Source organism: Corvus hawaiiensis, chromosome 6 (genome assembly GCF_020740725.1).
Source record: "Corvus hawaiiensis isolate bCorHaw1 chromosome 6, bCorHaw1.pri.cur, whole genome shotgun sequence".
NCBI lineage: Eukaryota > Metazoa > Chordata > Aves > Passeriformes > Corvidae > Corvus > Corvus hawaiiensis.
The window spans coordinates 9,511,522-9,532,636 of record NC_063218.1 but is presented as its reverse complement, the minus strand read 5'-3'; positions in this window follow the sequence as shown (position 1 = coordinate 9,532,636).

Sequence of the window (21,115 nt, the reverse complement as noted above, 5' to 3'; positions counted from 1 at the left end):
CTGGTCATTCAGATAGCAAAAGCATTTCTTTCGTGGAGGAGAACTTTTTTTGGCACCTATCAGTCCTTTGAACATTTGTGGTTATTCAGACTAGGCAGTTGCTTTGCAGCAGCCAGTAACTCAGCTGAGTTTGGTGAAATGGGAAATAGAGCAGAGGTATTAAATCTACATTATGTCCTATTATACCTGAATGTTAATTTAATCTGTCAGCAAATTAAAGGATCTATGGCTTGTTTTATTTTACTGTTTCATATGAAAGACATGTCAATACATTCATGACTTTTAAATGCAAATAATTAACATGTGTCCAAAGAATTATAAGAGGTATAACCCTCAGTTTCAAACCAGTGAAAAATAAACCCAGTAGTATTTACCTCAATTTTTATCCCTCTTCATTATAGCATTTGAGAATGAACAAATGGACATTTGAATATTAGTGATTTTCATAACAACAAAAGTTAAGTTTTCTGGCACCTTGGGAGGATATGCTGTGTTTAAAACAGACTAAATACCTCTCAAGGCTTCATAGGTTGCTACCAGCAGGAAGGGGAATTACATGGACCCTTACTTCCTTACCATGAGTCTGTCTATTGTAAAATGAAGGTGTGGATATATGGAAGAAAAGGGAACCCATCATGTCTTCGAGTTACACTAACACATGTAAAACTTGTGGTGACTTTTCTTTGTATTCATTTTTTTACCTCTAAAAAATTCTCTCTCATGAAGTGGGTAGATATCTGTTTTCAAAAAAGCAAGAAATTTATGCCTGAGGAAATACAAGCAGCAAAAGGTAAGGGGCAAAGAAAGAACCTGGATGCTGATAACAATGGAGCCTGAGAGGCATCTCTAAAGGAGCAATCCCCTTCTTTTCAGACAGCCTGCAGAATAGCAGGAAGATTTTCAGGGAGATTTTTCTTGTGTTGCTGAGAGAAATGGAGGACTATTTCCTTTGAGAAAGGTCCCTTCTTGATGGCTGTATAAGAAGTGAAGCTTTACTGTTATTCCTGCCGTATGTTGACAATAAAGATGCCCAAAGAATTAAAAAAAAAAAAAAATCCTAAATGATAGACTTAAAATATATCATAAGTCAGGATTTTTAGGGAGGCAGAGAGGGAAGAATAAGATTATTGGACCAAATCATTGTCTGATCCAAACTGATGGGGAGGGGTCTCCTGAAATCAGTTCTGCTGCTGGCCGTGGGTCTGGTCTGTACATCACTGCTTATGCCTGAGCCTCTAGGATATAACAAAACCCACACAATTGGTGATGAAAATCTATTGGGTTAGTACACTTGCAAGAACTATGCCAGATGATTGTAGCTGTTTCTCTTAAAATAAGTAATTTATACTGTTCTACAAAATATGTTTTCTGAACTAATCATAAACACAAGGTTTGCCACTCAAATGAAGCACAGAATCTGTCTAGTGCAAATCTACCAGCCAGAGAAGTTCATTTAGATTATACCAGTTGAGGATTTGCCTCAATTTTTATTGTTCTGATAGAGGTTTTGTCTGAAAAGATAGGCCAGTAAAATTGGCTGCAGTTTAAAGGAAAGTCTGCAAACAAGTTTTTATGTAAGGTTGTATTAAGTGTACTGATTTGCTTTTAGAAACCATCATATATACTGAAAATCCAACCAAATTAACAGAAACTGTCAAAAATTTGGATTATAGTTGGTGATTTCATCTAGTTGAGAATTTTTACGTTTAAGGATTTTTCTAATTTATCTAAAATTGGCTGTATTGGTTTAAAAATTAAAAACAATAACAAAGAGACGCTTCACAGGGTTATATCCAAATTTAAGTGGAAGCGTTCACTTTGAAATTGAAGCAGAAGTAGTTCTAAAACTTGTTTTTCCTCTAATATTGTGGGGTAGTTTGTGTTGGGTTAACGTGAAGTTCTGCCTTGATTTTTTTCGTTATGAATGTGAGAACCAGTTGCTCACTACATTTAGCACATCTGTCACAGTAATATTCTGATGCAGTTTCTTTCTGACTCTGAAACACCCCTATTAACTAAAGAGCAGTAGTGTAATATAAAATGTACCACAGTCTCATCTCTAAAAAACCTACTGTACCAGGAGGGGAAGATCAAACTCTCTTCCTCTCTCAGAAGAGGAATTTTATTAAAATGTTTCTTTAGAGAGTCTTGCAGTGTCAGAAATCAAAGGTCATGAAGGTAGAAGGCAGAGTTTATTTATTTCTATCCTGCTGCTCTAATTAAAGGGTCAGAAGCAACCAGAGAGTCCCAGTTCCTTTTGGTTCTCAGTAAGCCTCTGCAATTTATTCTGGAATGGGTGGAGAGAAGGGAAGATAAAATAGACATGTACTTCTGGCTGCTGATCTTTTAAAGTCTTTGATCACTGTCTGCTTAATTTTTGTCTTCTTTGCAAGAGGAAGGAGCAGTAAATTAAATAAATGAATTTAAATAATCATTCATCTGATGTAAAGAGGAGTTCTGGAAGAGGAAGGAAGGAGTGCTGCTGCTATGAGTTGCAGGAAGAACCAAGTAGCAGTTTTAGTTCATAATTGTCTGTCTGCTCTTGCTTTAATGTTTGTCTTTTAACATTATTCAAATGTATGCATGCTTTTAAATTTCTTTGTTCTTGTTTTTCTGTTTAAAAAGTGTACTGGAGAAATAAACTCAGCAGATGGCTAAGTCAGTGAGTGTGGCTGCAACTGTCCTGTGGGCTGTGCATGGAAGCAGTTGACTCTCAGGAACTGAAGGGAGTGTTTATGGACCAGAAGGTGGTATGTGCTCTGTCCCAAGGCATTTGACCCAGGATGTCATGGTCTTAGGGTGCCCTTATAGGCTGATGTGCTGCAGGAATCCTGGGGCTGTTCTAATGTGCAGCAGGCTCATGCCCACCCTCCTTTCCTTGCACTGAGTGCTTGTACTTTGTTGCTTATGATGGAGGCTGTGCCAGTGTATTTCTGTATATGTACATGAACATCTTTATGTACATGTAGGCTTGACTAACTATGTGGTAGATAACTGATTTACCTCACCCATGCTGTTAATTTGCAGAACCCATTGCCATAAGGACTGGGGCTGAGGGCTTAGACATTCCTGAAACAATTACACTGTCATGGCTAAGTCTCAATTTTGTGTGTTGAGGCTGGGGAAGAAGCAGGACTTTGCTCAGTTAATGGTGATGGTCTGCTTCCTGGCTGCCAGCTTTGGGTGTTTGGTTATCCTGTTTTGTACTTGCCATATGCACCTGGGTGAATTGCCTGAAATGATGGGTAGAGAGGAAATTAATACTTGAAGGTTTGCTTCCTAATACTAATCTTCAGAGCATCAGGTTGCAAACATTACTTGTTGACTGCAGAACTGGTAACATGAGTTCTGTTTCAGTGGAGTCAGCCCTCTTGTTCTTAAAAGGAAGCACTGGTGGTTTCAGTTTTTCAGCTTTCATCATAGATCTTAATATCTGATTTTAATATTACAGGCCTGTCAGCCGTATTTCAAGGTACTATTTGAGATTCTTGGTTTAGCTTTTTGGTAAGAAGTTTAAAAAGGTGGCTCAATTACTTTAATAATGTCTCCAAATGCATGTGAGCAATGATGGCATTTTTAACTGCTTCCTGAGTATTGGAAACATGACTCATTAGGGTCTGGATTTTTTTGAAGGTGGATGACACTAACTGTACCAGCTGCAGAAGACCTGGCTTTCAGCCTGTGGTTAATTTGTGAATATTGTTTTATTTTCTTTTAAAAAAGATTTTAAATAAATAACTTTATGTCATATGTGTCTGCTTTTATTATTTATCAAAGTACCTTTTGAATAGTGTAAGCACAAAATTATACCTTAAATTAAGCTCTTTTCAGTTACCAACACTGTGAAACCTCTGAAACCATTATCTGGGGGAGGAGGAAGATAGTAAAGGGAAAAAGTTTATCAAATCTGAGGAAAAGGGAAACTTTAATGGTAGACTGAAGGCCTGAAAACAAGCTCACATGATGAACACTATTAGTGTAGGAAGTGATGATAAATGACTTTACACAATGCACAGCAAATATTTATGGCCAGGCTGGTGGCTGATTACAGCCTCCTGGAGCCATTAGAGAATTCATCTTTTATTCTGCTCTAGAGGAACCATTTTAGACAGGAGCACATGGGGACAGTGACTAGAGCACCGTGGAAGCAGAGGGAGTGCAGTCAGTCCATGGCCAGGTAGCTGATGTAGAACATTGCATTATCTCACCCACTATTTTAATTTGTGCAGAAATTATAAAAACATGCTGGGTGCCCCAACCAGCAGTGCTGAAAAACATGAGCTTCATGTGTGGTGCGGGGTTCTTACACTGTTGTAAGTGGCATATTACAGAAGGGTAAATGGAGCTTCTCTCCCAAGCAGTTTTTCTAAACCTTGTTAAATGCTGATGCTCCATCCTTTCAATTACAGCAAGCTGGCATTCATGGTTGTGTGTAATCAAGAAATGGAAGATTTTTTAACACCTTTTATCCCCTGACATGTGGTGAGGGAAAATATCAGTCTGTTTTTATCCAAGTGCTTCATCTGTCATAGGGCAAGGTTTGTCCAGTGTTCCCATGCACAAAGGTTTTCATTGCTTGTGCTGTTTCTGTGAACGTCCACATTGCCCGTCTGTTTTTGTTTCTGAAATGAACCTAATTGTAGATTATTAGGTGATGTGTACTAATCTACTGCCTGTGCATAATAAAACAACTGTGCATGCATTGTAATGGCATATTTAGCTGAGTGGTGTTGCTTGTTTTGTTGTGCTTCTGCTGTTGCCAGTAGTTTCAGGATACTATTACAATGTACATGAATCATGCCTGTTCCCAGGCCCCCATCCCTACTGCCAGACTGTGTGGGGCTGGGGCGACAAGTTGTGGTGCTTTATGGATGATTAGTTATTCTAAATACTTTTCATTACTATTTAATGTCTATTTTAGAATGGTCTTTTCCTCAATTTTTTGCACCCCTTAGCTGTACACATTAATGCCCCCTCTTCATTTATGATCTTTGCAAATGATCAGCTATAGCCCCCCTGAAATGCTCAAGATTCCATGGTGTTTGTAGTGAAGGATTTCCAAGCTGAAAAATGAAACTGTGCTTCTTGATTTTGGGCCAATGGAGACTTTAAAGGTCACAGAACTATGTTCAGGCTTTACCCTTAAATTTGGTCTACTACTGATTTTATGTATTCAGTTCTGGCTGTGAATGAGCCATTAACAGGTCTGCTTTTTCACTAAAAAAAGAAAAATAAAGAGGAAGGACACCAGTTAAAAGCACAACAGGTAAATATGATCTCAATAACTTGTAGGGTAGGTTTCAACCTGTACTCTTAGATGCAAGAGACTCGTGTTCCTTATGGTTTAAGGATAAAGCTGGTGTTGCTGGTATTGAAAGCAGAATTAATTAATTTTTAATGAATATCTAAAAATGGTGGATACTCTAGACATCCAGTCATCCCATTTTTATATTTACCAGATTGACTGAAGAGCTATTTGATTTTATTTTTGGGCTGGGATAGGCAAATGCGGATGCCTGCCTGAAATTTCACTGGTTGCTGCTGCCCAAGAGCTTCCCACACTTTTTTGTAGTCAGAAGCTCTTAAAACCACAAATCTGAATAAAGGTGCATTTTATTGGGGAAACTAGAAAAACATTAAATTACCAATAACCCCCCTAAGGGTCCTGTTTCTAAAATTCCTCTCAGAACAAAACCTATGGATCCTCTAGGGATACATCCCCTAAATTTACAGTAATTCTTTTCACAGGTGTGGCCATAAAACTGAGGGGTGGGATGGTCTTTAAATGTGGGTTTCTAGACATTATTTGACTAGGAATTCAGGTAAGGTGGACTCTAATAGGCTTCACGTGCTGTTTTCCCCTTTCTGTGACAGCTGTGTCTAGGAACAATGTTACAAGGAGAAGAGTCAGTCATTGCTAGGGCTGAAAGTGTTGTAAAGGGTGAACCAATGTACTGTTCTCAGATAATGGGAATGAACCATAACCATCCTGTACACTTTAACTAACAAAGGTTTGATTACTTGTAGTGGCATCAAGTGAAGGAATCCAAGAGCTGTGACTGCTGTTTACACAGGGTTGTAAGTGAATGCACCCTGTGAAAACTCTTGATTAGTTTTACATTTAAGTTATTCTCCTTGCTGGGCTTTGAACACCTTCTTCTGAGATCTGCAGATTCCCACACTGGGGAAAATCATCCTTGTTTTTTTGTCAAGGCTTTTTAAATTAGAGCTTCTTATTTCAACACACATCCTTCTATTTGGCCTTGAAACTACACAATACTATTTTGCTTTCTTTGGACAACAATTCTTTTCTGTTTATTCTCACATAAAAGAAAGAATGTAGTAATAAAATATAGTCAGTTCCTCAGCTGGCATATCTGCATAGTTCCACTGGTTGCCCTAATTTAAATCCAAATTTGATCAAATCATTTAAAATAGGCTCACAGAATGAATTAAGTTGATAGGAAAAAAATCCTTAGGTGCCTAAAACCCAAGTGTAATTTTCCAGTAGAAGGGCATCAGCTGCTGCCTTGTGCATTCACAACCTCATATTGGCTGCTTATGGCTCGGTAACTGATATTGGCTGTGAAGGAGACACTTGGCTGCTCCTTTGGCCAGTGGAGAAGAAATGTTGGCTGCTGGCTCTTGTGAAAGAGCAGAGCTATAAAATGAGGAAATAATAAAACATGATGAGTAGGTTAGGGTCACAAAATATTGTAAATACAAGCATATTGGCCTCTCTGCTCTTTTTAAAGAGCTTTGTATGTTGGCTAGCCAGCTTCCTGGATGTCTGCCTTGCCTTAACTCTTTGGCTGTCTAAAGGTGATATATAAGGGGGGGAAATAAACTGTTGGTGACCTTTTGTGTAAATTAAGGCTTGAAACAACTGTTTTCTTGAAATTGTTTCCTTTCAGACCTTTATCTTACTTTGGCAATGATGCTTCCTCTGTCCGGCTCTCACGCCCAGAAGTCTTGATAGTGTATAGGGCAGTATAGATGAATTGCAGTGGCTAGTACTTACATTAACATGTTTAGACTGGGACTTTCAACCTACCTATTTTTGTGCTATTTCTAATTTGTCTGAGGATTACAGGAAAGCAAATATGAAAGCATAGTGTAGCTTGTCAGAAGCTGCTGTGCCAGGAATTGTGAGCAATTGCCAGCAGTGATGCACAGCCATGACTCGGTGTTTACACGTGAGCTTTTTGCTTCACAGGGGTAAGCTGGCCTGGCTTTTATAAAGCCCGGAGCAGTCAGAAGATATGGAGTCAGCAGGAGTTCTGTAGCCAATGCCTTTGAATATGAGATCATGTGTAAGCACTGAGCAGTGCTGGGTGTTCCAGGATGAGGGGCAAGAAATAGTAAGTGTAAAACTGTAAATCAGGCCCATTGCACTTGTAGCGGGTTGAGTTTGAAACCGGGCAGAAACACCAATTAAATGCAGTGGTTTTGATTCAAAATATTCATTATTTACTTATTTTCCTTCTGTGAGACAAGAATTAGGAGAAAAGCAAAGCAGGCACAAACCTTAAACAGTTGCAGTACAATGAAAGAGCTTTATTACTAACAGAATTAAAAGTAAAGAGAAAAACAACAAAACAAAATTAAAGTAAATTCCCCCCCCCCCCCCTTCTTTCCAGCACTTCTCTCCTTTTATCCAGCTCACACAAGGGATAACAGAACATGGGATGTTAGTCAGTGTTGCAGTTCTTGAAAAGTCTCTCTCTTATGCTTAAGGAAAAAAGGGTTTTCCTTCAGTTGCACGTGGTTCCCAAACTGCCACCAATAGCAGACCCGCCCGGAAACAAACAGTCTGCTATGTGTAGAACATCTCTCCCATGAAGAATTTCACAGTTCTTTCACACTACAGAACATGGGCCATCACATGGGGTTATTCATCTTTTTAAGGATAAGTTATTTTGGCCTGCACACAGAGGCTTTTCTTCGCTACAAGTCTCTAACAGCCTCTCACTGCTTCTATATAGCCTGGCATAGGCACTCTTCACAAACTTCATAGGCACACGTTGATTCTCCACCCCCCCCCCATGTTCTTCAAATGGATTAAAGAGACAAACAGTTTGTGGTATTACAGTTTCTTACCACGGCATGCAAGAAGGTTTCTTTTAAGCTGCGCGCCAGAATCGCGGCACCGCCCTCTTTTCTCCTGTCGCCATGCTCAGCTCCGTCCCACGTGACTCACTTCTCTTTCTCTCTGACTCTGAAGCCGCCATGTTGAAGGGTGTTCTTGTTCAGGCTTTACGGTGGGGAAAGCCTCGCTCCCTCTGTGCTGCTGGCTGCGTGGTGTCCTCTTCAGTTCAGCACGGAGTGTGCTGGCTGCAGACAGGAGGCTCTGCCGGCTCCCGCTGGCTCCGCCGGCTCCGCATGGAGGGGAGAGGGACCCGCCTGTCCCCAGAAGCCGCGCTGGATGGGTTTAGCTGTGAGCAGTCCATGGCTGGTTTTAGCTGCCTGCGGCTCTGGGACAGTCCCCCTCAGTGACCCAGGGTCCGTGCCGCAGCGATGGGAAAGGGGGAAAGGGGCAGTGGCCCCGGCCCGGCCCAGCGGGGCCGGGAGGCTCGGAGCCCCCCCACCTTCCAGCAGGCGAGCTCCGACCAAAAAGGGGAAGTCCCGCCTTTCCGTGCGGTTTAAATATGTAAATTGTGAGAAGCGTAATTGGTCTTAAAGACTGTCCATCAACTCAGGGTCAACCCAACACAGCACTGTATCTGTAATGTCTATGTGGATTCCACAGGAAGGTTGAACCAGAGTGTGTAGGGCTTTACTGCTCCGTCTTGTATGGATGACCTTGTACTGTGTGAAGGATTTGATTTTGAGCAAAAGCCTGGAAGTGTTTTGTATCACTCTCTTATCTGCCCCAAAGCTCAATATTGTGGATTCCATATTTATTTTTGTGGACTTTTCCTGAGCTTTTGCAAACTAGTATTTTGTAATTTTTGGGGGGTAAAAAAACCTTTTTTTTTTTTTTTTCTTTCCCTTTTGTTGCTGCATGCAAATACCAGGGTAATTATGGGAGGGCACAGACAGTTGTGAAGTGTTTGGTACATTTAGCTAGAAAAACTAAGCTGCTTTTGGGCTTGGTGCTCAACACCAGTCAGTACCTATCCAGGGGAGGTGGAGAGAGGGGTAAGAGTCCTTCTGTGGACACAGACTGAGGGAACATTCTGGGTGAAAACTCAGTAGCCTGTTATTAGGGCAAAAGAGCCTTACAAGCCACGAGAAACTCTTTTGCCGACTCCCACCTAGGAAAGTCCACCTGTGTGCAATTCCACCAGGTCTGCGGCCTAACAGATGGTCCTAACTAATGAAAAAAGTCATTTTAATTAGTCCATCTAAAGACATTTATTCACACTGGTGGGCTCTCCCAATAAAGTTTCAGTGACTAGGATCTGTGTTGCTGGCTTCCAGCAGTCACCATCTGTTTGGTGGCAGAAACTGGCTGTGGTATCACTGCACGTATTTCCCACTCCAGTGGGCTGGAAACAGGTTTAAAGTGTGGGGAAGGAGGGGGAAAGGTCTCCTGGTTGCTGCCTACAGCAGTTTGAAAGATGTGGTATCCCTGCTTCCAGACCTAGGATTACAACAGTTTATCCTGCTATCTCCAGCAGCAGTTTCGGAAAGCAGCTTTGGAAATCATGCTCATTTCCTCTGGCATCAGTTTTTTAATATTTGAGAATACCTTAAGTGTATTTGCTAAGGCTCTTTCTTAGGCTGTTGGCCTATTTCTTAATTGAATATAGAAAATCCCTTTATTTTTAATGACTGTTAGAAAATAATCTAAAATAATTAGAATTAGAAATGTCATACCAGTAATGTTTATTCTGGGAGTACAGGAGTTTGCATGTTAAAGAAACCTCACTGGCTGCATATTAAAGAGAACCATTTAATGGCAACATTCAATTAAAAATTGGGAGGGATGCTAGGGAGCTGGAACAGTACAATAGAAGATTTGCAAGGCTTTATTGCCCATGACTAGTTTATTTGTGTCCTCTGCATACTGACAAACTAGTTTAGTTAAGGGGATAATTATGCCATGGGGAAATTACAAAATTTCCTGGAGAAGAAACACAGGCTATGGATGAGACAGGAATTGTGGGAGTTCAGCACCCTTCAGGATAATTCTGACAGTAAGTGTTGTTTACGTATTTGGTCTACTTACGGCCCTTCTGTGGATGATTACTAGAGACTCCTTGCTCCCAAACCTTACACAAATTCTGGTTTTTCTCAAGCTTTGATTTTCAGCTCTGTTTTAATGAAAGCTTTTTACAGGAAAAGGATAGTGGTAATATTAGATTTAATAAAGGCTTCTGGATAAGGTTTGATCAGGCAAAGTCAGAAGTTTGAACTGTTGAGAGACCTTCCAAGTCATTGTGCCTGATGCCTTCCTCCTCCAAGTAAATAAAGCTATATTCAATTTATTTTCTGATTTATGTGATTTCATTTTCATGTCCTTCAGCTTTTGCTGAAAGTCTTTTTCTATGTAAAAGCTAAGGCACTGATGCCAATAACATTTCTCTAGGAGGTATTACTTAAATAATCACCCAAATCATGAAACATACCAAAAAAACAAGGTTTGGCATTATTTTCATAATAGTCAAAGGCAAAGATCTGGTGGAAGCAATGGTGCCCATTTTGGATTAGTACATTTATTTTGATATCCCCTCACCTCCCCTGTGTTAATGTGATCAGATTTTCATTGTTCAGTCACCTGCCATTCTCAAATGGCCTGAAGGGCAGCCTTGAGGTGAAATTCACTCCAGCTGTCAGTATTCCTTGTGGAACTCCTCCTCCTTCAAACTATATTTACCTGTTTTTGTGGGGATAGTTGCCATTTTGTTGACTCTGAGAGACTGACTTTTGGCAGATAAATGTGCCTGGCCTTTCCTCAGAAGGGCCCAGGGTTTTTTCCTCAGAGACAAATTGGTTTAAGAGACAGCTTTGTGCCAGGATGTGTGCAAACCACTTTGCAAATTATGGCTTCCCAAACCCAAAAGCTTGGCTACCCAAGCTGTAATTTTTTTGTTACTCTAGTGCCTAGTCATGGGACAGTATTCTGTTTGTCAAACACAGAACCAGGAGATCCTCACCCTAAATGTCTCTGTTAAGAACAAGGTGCCAACAGATTGGCAAACAACATGATGATGATTTATCTCTGGGCAGACCCAGCTGTAGCTGCAGGCTAGAGTCAAGTAGCACACAAGTCATGGTCACAAAAATTAAAGGATGTGCATATTAGCCATGAAGAGCCTCATAAGGGAAAACATAAGGACGTATATCTGAGAGTTTAGTAATGAGTGTAGATCGGCTCATGGGCTGATTGCAGGTAGAAGCCAGGTAAGAAATGACATGTAAGATCTTCAGAATAATAAAATTTATATAAATTAATGGGAAAATATCTCATAGGAACTCTTAAATGAGAAAATAAACCTCTGGTTCAGGAAATGAAACAGTAAAATTTGAGAAATTTGAGTATAGACTTACTCAGTTCTAATATGTTTCGTGTGACATCCACTGCTAGCCATCACCTGAGACAGATTTACTTGGCTTCATTTATTTCAGAGTAATCTTGATTTTATATTTATATATAGGTAAAAATCTGCTTAAGATGCTACCCTGCACCAAGGGCTGGTGTCAGATGTGCTCTATTGTTCATACCCAGAAGACTGAGACAGTTGAAGGTGACACCTTTAATGGCTAAAAGCAGGACTCATCAGAAGGTATCTGTCTTAGGCTACCTTCTCTGCCACTCATGCAGAGTCCACCAAAGCCAGTCCCATTGTTCCCACACAGTGAAGAAATCCCAGGAGCTGATAGGGGATATGACTATAAAGGAGAATGCCAGCATAATCTGGACACAATCAAAAATGCTTTGTGAGGACCAGATAAATGGTGAAGGTGTTATGCCTGATTGTTATCCTCAGGCAAGCTTTTAAGAATTACTGGAGACCCTTTTGGGTGGGGAGGAACTGTAGGGGACAACTCAGGTTAAAGCAGATAACTGGTTTTTAGACCAGTTTTCTGTTGAAACTCTACCTGTTTGAGGCCATATTCATCTGAATGAAGCACTTACAGAAGGTTTTTCCCCAGCTCAATATTACCTTTTGGGAGAAAGGAAGTAAAGTGGTGCTGGGTTCCTATTTTAGCCCTTAGCACAATATGAAAATCATTAATCTAGGTGATCCTTTGAAAAATTCTCATGCTAATTAGGTAGACGGAGGTTTTCCCATATGAGTACCTTTGCAAGACTTATTTGTCTAGTCTGAGATAGATATCTCTGTCTCTGGTTTTAATAAAAATATCAAACGATGCCAGTTTTATCTCAATGTGAAACAGCGAAAAGAAGGCAATTAAAGCTCAGGAACTTTCATGGCATGGGAAAACCGATTTACATCAAGTTCTACTTCAGGCAGACTAGACAGCTCAGTTCATGTTTCGAGAGTAAAACCAATTTTATGAGAAGAATGGGTAGCTAGATAATAAACTGGACTGAAGGGTGGATTTTTTTAAAGGCCAAGATCTTAAAATACCTGTAATTTGGGAAAGAAGATTGTTACGGGGAGAAACATTCATAAGAAGAAAATTAGGTGAAAATAGACATGAGGGAGATGGGAGTTTACTGAGCAAATAGTGGGCTGAAAATCAGGAAGCCAAGAAAGATCTGTGTGATGAGAGAAGCAATGGAAGCTGAGTTGCAGGTGAGGATGGATTTCAGCAAGATCCTATGAGAAGGGAGGTGTGATGGCAGGAGGAGGAGATGTACAGCAGAAGAGATTTGTAAACAGGTTTGAAGACCTGTTTGTCTGAAGACTAGGTCCAAAGGTTGTCAAGGTGTGAATTTTCAGATAGGCTTAATCTCAAGCCTTTAAGCTTCTGAGGTTTCATCTAAACCAGATTATTTATTTATTTATTGAAAGGCCATGCAGTTACACCTGCCATCAGTTACTTTTCATGGTATTGAAGTGGTTAATATTCTTGCTGTTGCTACTACATTGTTGTTGCATTTCTTGTACCATATGTCCTCGCTGGGGTGTTCGGCTTGTGTAAACATCCTTGAATTTCTTAAGTAACGTGTGTTGCCTCAAATGCATAGACTGAGTTCAAGTGAAGCTGCTGCTTTCTTTCCTGATCGCATTTACGGTCTATATTAAGTGAAGGTGAGGTATTGTTTGGGTTGGTCTCTCAGGCTTGAAGCTCCCTTTGCAAAATTCCCTGCTGAGAAGAAAGTTTGTTTCTAAGCCTCTTAAAAGGCGAATCCTGTGTCGTTAAAGAAGAGTCTCATTTTAATGCTGATAGTAACTGACAACTGTGAGGATTCTGTTAATCCAAAGGACAGGTGTAGGTAGCACTAACCCCAACCTTCACTTATGCTCCCTCTGATAAGCTGGAATAAGGTTGTAGGCTTTTCTCCTACAATAAATTTATTTCAGTGCCTTTGGTCATGGAATTGGTTTCTACAGAAAATATGGCTGGAAAACCCGACTGAGTAAATGCTCTTATTGCATATGTTTGGATTTTCTCTGTCTCTATTACTATCTGAGCTCTGAAGATTAGAGTGATTTGGGGAGGTTTTAGTTGAAACAGCCTACAATTGAGGATGATCTGAAGATATAAGGAGCAGAAAATCTTAATAGATCTTTATGAGAGATGCATCAATGCACGTTTGTTCAAGTTCTTGGAATATCAGACAAGGATTCATCTCTGTTCATTTAACTGCTTCAAATAGTAGAAGATAAAAGCTCTGATGCTTTTAGCTCAAGTTGTAGTCATTTATGTTAGTGATATCTGAGCAATTTTTCAGAGTAATAAAGGTTTCTGAATTTTCTTCTGCATTTCACTGAATTCCTGTCATATTCAGGTACCCAAGTGTTTGCATTTCAAAAAGCTGATTCTTGGTCAAAAAGAGTCAGGTCTTGGTCAGAGGATATATTCTGACATTTAAAAGTTTATTTTACTTTACAGCAGAGCAAAATATATCTTTTTTTGTGTGAACTGAAGCTGGATTGAAACTTCAGTTTCCAGAAAATGCCCCACTTTCACTCTGAGACTCTGAAAATGAGAGAGAATTTCATCATAGACCTTGCCAATTCTATTATCAAAAGTGTCATTAAAATCAGTAACATTCTATGCAACATCTTTTAACAGAAACTGCATGGTCAGAGCTTTCTTGAGCAGAAGGATTCATTACTATGCCATCCTGTGTACTTCATTTTTAAAGTTTTTGTGGTTTGAAGTTTTCCAAATGATTAAGTTCGTCTGTGAAGGAGCGTAAATCAGCAATATAGAGAACAAAAAGAGGAGGGAAAGAGAATGTGAAAATGGGTTGCTGAGAGAAATGGAAAAAACCCCACATCATAATTACAGTCCAAACTGAAAACCAGTGCAAGGATATATTTTTCTATTTTTTTATCTGTCTTCATCTGGGTTACCCTTCCCTTTTCTTTCATGCACATCGTCTGAGCTTTAGTTATAAGGCATGAACAAGAGAAGTTAATTTTAGCTTTTGTGAGTTATGGTTGTGCTTTTCATTCTCCTGCAGGTGTTCTGCACAGCAAGACAGGCTTGTTGGGTCTGTTGCATGCTGCCCACAGAACATTACTAACATGCAGCTGTGCGGAAACATCTGGACAGCTTGACTTGAAAGTGCTTGGAATGCGTGCATGTGAATTTTTACTCTCGTCATGTAGGCGTGATATGTAGTGTGTTCCATGGGCCATTGCTTCTCTGGCCTGAGCAGCAGAGGACTCAGATGTCTTCTTGTTTCAGGTTTTTTTTGTTTTTTCCTCTTGCAATTTTTTTTTTTTTTTTTAATGCTTTTTGCCTCTTCCAGTCAGGCTGGAGCACACATGAACTTTATATCTGGGATGGAGAAATGGGAAGCTGCTCAGAGTTTGAGCTCGTGCAGGCTCCCACTATTGTTTACTGAGATGGTACAATGGAAGTTAAATGCATCCAGTGACTTATAGACGTGTCCTGTACTTCCTTGCTTTTTACATTGCTGACTTCTTTAATGATCCCCTTCTAGCCCCCAAGTCTTCCCCAACTTCCCCCAGTCTGACCTTTTCCCAATCTTAGTATTACTTCAGTCTTTCTAGGCTTTTGAAGCTTGTAGTTTATTCAATTTGGTACCATGGCTCCTATGTCACCTTTAATGGAAAGTGCAGTGGATTTTTATGCTTTATCTCTGTTGGAGCTGATTTGGATGCTGCAGCCAGAATTTTTGGGGCTGATATAATGTTTTGATTGGTTACTTGGAGCACTTGGTGAAAATCGTCCTTCATGAGTTTCTGTGCTCTGATCATAACATTTGCTTTGAGGGGCTTCTTGGCTTAGGAGAGACACAGCTGTGTTTCTTCTTTCAGGAAATATACCACCTACATATTTCTATTTCTACTTCAGAGAAAGGCAGTTTTCTCTTTCTGATAAACTTGACTGGACATCTGAACAGATCATGAATATTACAATTTTTTAATGATTGTGTTTGATCCAGCTGCTACTGAGCTTGAAGGGACATTTCCAGATGATCAGGAGAGAACTCTGCCTCTTGAGCTGGTTTGGAGCCTCTGGTAGTGTGGTTTTTTGTTGGTTTAATTTTTTTCAGTTCCCCACTGAACTGTAGTTTAATACTATACCATTGTATAACTACTAATTTCCTTTTTTTTTTTTTCCCCAGGTGATTGTGGCCAATGGCAATTCTGAGGTTACGTTCCTGGCCATATTTCAATGTGGTAAAATATATTTTGCTTTTTCTGTCTTCTGTTTTCTCATCTTTTTCCATGTCTTTAATAATCTCCCAGTTATACAGCTTAAAGTTGTGCTGGCTTGTGTGCTGGTGGGATATCTGGTGGCCAAAAATTGGAAACCCTTGAAGGTTTCCAATTCCAGCACCTTTGCATGTTTCTGGTTTTCATTGTTGTTGCATGGGCAAAAAACTAGAAGTGACTAGAGCTCACCAGCTTCCTTTTTAATTGCATCTTGAGCCCCAAAATGGCTAATAACCTAAAATCCCTTAGGAGGAGCTGTCTTTAGCAAGGTTTACTGGCACATGTATGCAGCAGGGAAGATGACAGTATGCCCAAGATAAAAATTGGTCTGAAATTTTGAATAGTTCAAATGTGAGAAATACAACCTCAAAAGCCAGTTTAGTCTTACCTTAAATGATCAGCCTATGTAATAGTAAGGAAAATATTTAATTCCTAAAACTCAGACCTGTCCTTGGTAGTTTGATGTTGCTGCCTGCTAATATCACCATTAATTTACCAGTTTGGTATTTGGCATTGCTGTCATGAAATGATTGTTCTAATGAGTTAGAAGCACCATGGAAAGGAAAATCCATGTTAATTTCCTTATGTCTTGCAGCTTAGTTTTATCTGAGAGAGCTGTACTGAATTGGTGGTTACTTAGTTTTTATCTAATGAGTGAAAGCATGGGCGAGATAGGTACATATTTCCTTTGCTAAAAGGACTGGAAATTTTAAACAAGCTGAGTGTGTGTTTTGCTATTTCTGTCAAGAAAATACTTTTCTTGCAATTACAATCCTTTTTTCATACTGGCAAAATAAAGTGCTGTCAATCTGACCTTTATGAAACACATTTTAAACTGGAAGAGAAATAAATAAACAGTTCCTGATGTTGTATTTTGAAGATAAGGCTGGTGTTCCATCACTAGCTTAGCTGACTTTCAGAATGGTGGCAAACACAGTTTGTTGTGGTATGGTGTTTAGTCCCTCTTATATGCTCTGTATGAACACTCATGTCGTAGTTTCCAAACTAATTTTTTTGTGTGTATGTGCACCCTGGTGAATAGTAAATTACCTAAACAGGTAGCAGAGTAAGGACCTTTCCTTTCTTCATTGCTTGTAATTAAGTTGGCAAAGATGCTCTTAGGATTTAGGTCTTGCCAGCATCTGAGGGAGATGCTGAATTGGATTCTGGCCTTTGGGATTTGGCTAAACTCTGTCTTTTGTGTAGTATTTTCAACTGCAAATGAAGTGTCTTGTAAGCTCTTTGGTAACAAGAGAAAACTTATTTGAGAATTTAGCAGTTCCTGAAGATGCTCTAGGTAATATCAAAACTAAAGGTACAATTTTTAATTGGATTTCCAGCTTGGACCTATAACCAAACCCCAAATACCTCAGTTTTGGATTCAGATGTTTGAATCAATCCTCAATCCTCTTGTCCAATATTTTGAAGGAGAGCGTTTGAAGTTATAGTTCATGACTAATATATTGCTTATTGTTCTCTGAGAGCAGGTTATCAGTTACAATGCAACTTTATGTGCATGGACAGACCCTGGAGAGGCAGTTCTGGGTTAGCAAGGTTATTGTTTTGCAAATGTTTGGTGTAAGATGAGCTTTATCTGTTTAAAGGAATCTGATGGTTGGCAGTACAATCTACATAAATTATTTCCATGAGCTCCTGTATGTTGCAGGACAAAGCATTGTTACCCACGCTGGATTCCTGTGCCTTTTTAGGCAAAGACACTTTTTAAAGTCCAAGAACAGTGTCTTTGTTTTATTAATGGAGTGGAGTTTAAATCCTGCTTGACCTGTGAAAATCTGAAGACAGTTTTACATGTGTTAGTGACATCCAGATTGGATTAGTGTAATTCTTTGTTTGTAGTTCTGCCAGCATCATCATTCAGAAATTACTGCTTCAAAACACAGTAACGAGAATGATCTCTGGCACTGCAGAAATAAGCAAGCTAAACAATCCAGACTTCTTTCTTCAGAGGCTCCCAGCTCTGACAGAATTGGCTGGAACATCTGTTTTGTGTCTTCAACTCTTTAGTGATTAGGTTCCTAATTGTTTGATTGGGTGTCTGTGTAAGCAGAGACCCAGGCATTCTTGAGTTAATGCTGGACTTCTGGCACTAAAAAGCAATACTGAATAGATAAATACAATCAATTTATATGAAGAACTTTTAAAATAATGCCTTCTTTGCTGTGAATTTTCTGGGAGAGTTTTTGTTAAATTGGTTTCTTGTTAGTTGCAAGCCAGTACGGTTACTCAGCTAATGGTATGTTGCAGATTTTAGGATTAGTATTTTAAAGAGCTGCAGCCCTACGTTGGGATACCTTTTTAGAGGTGTTTGATATGGAGTCAGCTATCATAGATGGAATAGCTTGCTTTTCCTTAGAACACATGAAGACTGAAGAGTGTCTGGTCGTTGCTTTGTAGTTTGGGAAAGAAAAAAAGCAAATACTTAATTTTAACCACATGTTCTGCAAGAACATGAGAAAGTGTTCAAATGTTTCCCTGTGCACTTCTGCAGTTAGGTTGCATTGAAGTTATACTTTGCCAGCCTAAATGGGATTTCTGCACATTGCTTTGTGCAGTCCCCTCCTAATGAGAGCTTGGTCTGAAGGAATGTTTCCTGCTCTTTCTCAGAGCCATTGCACCAATGCAGGTGAAGACTAAATCTATAAATTTCCTTTTCTGAACTGAAATGTGGAAAAATTACCCAGCAAGGATAATAGACTATTATGTGTTTCTAGTTTGTGTTGGTTCCGCCCAGAAAAAGCTGACTTTTTCTGTGACTGTCTTTTTTAAAAATAACTGATAGCAGAGGGCAGATCAAGAGTAAGATCAGGGAAAACCTCATTTAGTTTCAATAGTATAATTTCTGGTTTTGTTATCAATATAATTCTGCATAGGTTTCATACGGTAAAATGGATCAGCAGAAGTTTTTAACCTTCCTGGATTTAAAGTTGTGGATGTTTGTTCTGAGGAGTGATAACATGCCCTGTTTGCTCTCAGTAAAAAAGCAACAGAAGTGTGTGGCATGGGAAGCTTCCAATGGGTTATTTATTCCCTCTCATTTGAGGTGCATCAGGCCACCAATATGGTGGCATTTACTATGTAAGTATACTCCTACTTTCCTATTTCCAAAATATTTCCACACTGATGAAATGGGAGGATTTTAAGGCTGCTTTTGTACTGCTACTTTTACTGTTGCTTCTGTAATATCATTTTTCTGAAGAAAAATCTGCCAAATACTCTTCTTTGTACTTCAATCTTCTACTGCCCTGTTTCATCTCATTCATAGATTAGTACTTAAGTTTTTTTCTGTAGCTTTTCTGTGTGGGTCAGATATGCATTTTTGTTGAATGTCTTTTTAAAATTAATTCTGTTGTTCTAAAAATTCATACGTGCTTTGCACTGAAAGAAAATATTATTGGAAATTTGAGTAGAGAGACCAAAAGAACATTTCATCTAAAAATTATGCCTTACATATGTAATTTCTTAGGTATCATCATGCTTTTAATTCAGTGTACTAGACTGCTGAATAGAAAAGCTAAGTGTTTCTTTAAGATGTTTATCCTTAATTTGTAATTACAGAAAAAAATTTAAGTGTCTGAAATGTTTTGTCTTTAGATGTACTTGGAAATTTTAGGTAAAGTACTCTGTTTGAGAAGTGTGAATCCATCAAAATAATCTGTGAGCAAGTACACAGAATAGACCAACTTCAGTGAAACTTTCCTTGGGTTAGTTTTTGTGAGAACTGGAGAGAGTGTGAGCCACCCCAAAATGTCCTGACATCCAGGAGAGTCAAGTTTAGGAATATAGCAATTTCAGGGAAGGAACTGGAGCCTTATCATTATTGTAAATTGTGACTAATTTAGAGCACTCCCTACCTGTCTGTTTGCTATGTACAGCAGATAGGAGAAAATTTGAACTTGTTTAAGGTTGAAACCACAGATATTTCTGATAAGCTGAATTTCTAACTGGCTGTTCATGTGGTTTGGGGAAGATTGAGGACATAGGAAAAAGCAGGTTACTTAGCATGCACCAGGCCACAACAATGGCTTTTAACACATCACAGGACTCAGGAAAGCATGAATGGATTTAAAACAAATGCTGCTGGACCACCTTCTGCTTTCCACATAAGGTTCCTCCAAAGCGTTATTTCCAGAGCAGAAGTCTGCACTTGACATCTGATCTTGTATCCAGTGCAAGTGCCTGCTGGTCACTGATTTTTACACAACAGTGAAAGGGGCCATACACATCTCTTTTGCCAATGTGGGATACAAGAAAACAAGACTAAAAACAATCTTATGAGATCTTCTCTGAGATGGGACCTTGCTAAAGCACAAACATGAGATTTCTCATGGTGGTACAACAAGATTCTTTCTCCCAGCACAGTGAAATACTGTGAATAAACTACCATAATGGGCAGAAAGGAGAGCTTAGAGAAAACATGAGTGGCTGTGTGTGGATGTGTCTTCCTCACACATTTTAAGCTCTTCATTTTGTCTCTGATTTCCTTTAAACCTGTGATACACATTGACAGCCTTTACTTAAAATTCTATTCCCCCAAATGATGTTAATATGTTGTAAACTATTCAGCTGGGAAATGTGCAGCACAATTTCATTCCTTTTAAGGGTTGAGAGGTCCTTATCTAATGTTTCTCACAGTTCATCTGTGAGGTTCTCACTACCTCAGACTGTGCCTTTTATTTCAAAAGAAATTGCAACAGATTTAATGAAGGGAACATTTTGAAACCAATTTCCAGTATTCTTTTCCTAAAGGGATTAAACTACTAATGTAAATGTTCACAATAAAGCAATACTCACACATATGATGAAATTCGAGATCCAGTCATTCTCCGGCATTCACACACTGGAAAGACTTGATTGAAATTAGTGCACCCTTCATGTGCCCCTGCCTTTTCCCTGGATTTGTCACACTATTGAGTGTGTCAAATAGAAATTCCATTGGATTTTAACTGATTTAATCCCTGTAGTAGAAAGGTTATAATTAAGCTCAGTTTGGGGGATATGGTGGAGTTCATACTGTAGACCTACGTCAAGGTACAGAATTGAAAGACAGTATATACTTTTGTGGTATAGTGCTCTAGAAACACACATTAAAAGAAGCTTTCCTCCAAATGAGGAGATGGAATTTTCCTCTTAAGTTAGGGGGCACAGAGACCAGACATTTTCTTCCCATTAGAAGCTTGAATTTGTCCAAGTAAGGAAATGAAGTACCAGAATCCTGATTAGAGTCAGACTTACAGGTCTTTTTGGTGGGGAAAAGGCATTTTATTTTCAGAATTAAAATGTTCTGAAATATTTAATACAGCACTGAATTTTGTTGTTGC